Source organism: Buceros rhinoceros, unplaced genomic scaffold (genome assembly GCF_000710305.1).
Source record: "Buceros rhinoceros silvestris isolate BGI_N320 unplaced genomic scaffold, ASM71030v1 scaffold15511, whole genome shotgun sequence".
NCBI lineage: Eukaryota > Metazoa > Chordata > Aves > Bucerotiformes > Bucerotidae > Buceros > Buceros rhinoceros.
Window position 1 is genome coordinate 8,602 of NW_010393807.1, and position 942 is coordinate 9,543.

General features: G+C 51.9%; 1 protein-coding gene across 1 annotated transcript in view; it reads left to right on the top strand.

Moving 5' to 3' along the window:
- DISP2 (dispatched homolog 2 (Drosophila)) overlaps positions 1–942 on the top strand; it is a gene marked incomplete at its 5' end in the record, with an annotated part of 11,371 nt that overhangs the window by 2,942 nt on the left and 7,487 nt on the right. The window lies entirely within an intron of this gene.

Sequence of the window (942 nt, forward strand, 5' to 3'; positions counted from 1 at the left end):
ACCCTGAGCAGTCCTGCTGGTGACGTCCCTGGCAGGCCCAGCCTCCGCGCTCCCCGCTGGGGCTTCCCAGCCGCCTGGACAAATCCCAGTGTGCTGGGAGATCAGTTTAACCTGATTAATAAACCTGAATAGCAACACCGCCACAAGAGCTGCTCCCGGGCAGGTGCCTGGCTCGAGGCCATGCCACGGCTTTTTAGAGATGCCGCTACACACGTGTGTGTACGTGTGTGTGTGTGTGTGTCCTCCGCGCTCCCCGCTGGGGCTTCCCAGCCGCCTGGACAAATCCCAGTGTGCTGGGAGATCAGTTTAACCTGATTAATAAACCTGAATAGCAACACCGCCACAAGAGCTGCTCCCGGGCAGGTGCCTGGCTCGAGGCCATGCCACGGCTTTTTAGAGATGCCGCTACACACGTGTGTGTACGTGTGTGTGTGTGTGTGTGTGTGTGTGTGTGTGTGTGTGTATAGGATCAACCCAGCCCGGCCCCCCAGGTGAGCGCTCTGGAGGACAGCCCATCCAGGAATGAGTTCACCTTTTCAAAACACAGAGCATTTTTAACACATTTCGCAAAATTAAATTAATTTGATTGCTTTCAACTTCTGTTTAAAAGCATATTTTTGTAAACTATTCTTTCTGGAAGGTCTTAAACCAGAAAACATACCAGTCCTGTGAGAGGCTGTTTGAAGGGGCTGTGGTGATTGCTGGTGGTGAGGAATAGCTGCATCGTTTGACTCAGTGAAGCTGGAGGCAGCAGGAGCAGAGGAGCAGGCGAGCAGGGACAGGACACCTCCAGGTTGATACGCACTGGCACAGCCGCTCTGAAGCCCGTATATAGTTCACTTCCTCATGAAGCTCAAATATTTGTCAACTATTTTTGAACAAAGCATTCCTTATATTTCAGAGACTCACCAGGATACAGCAGAAATGTCCAGAACCTGCTGA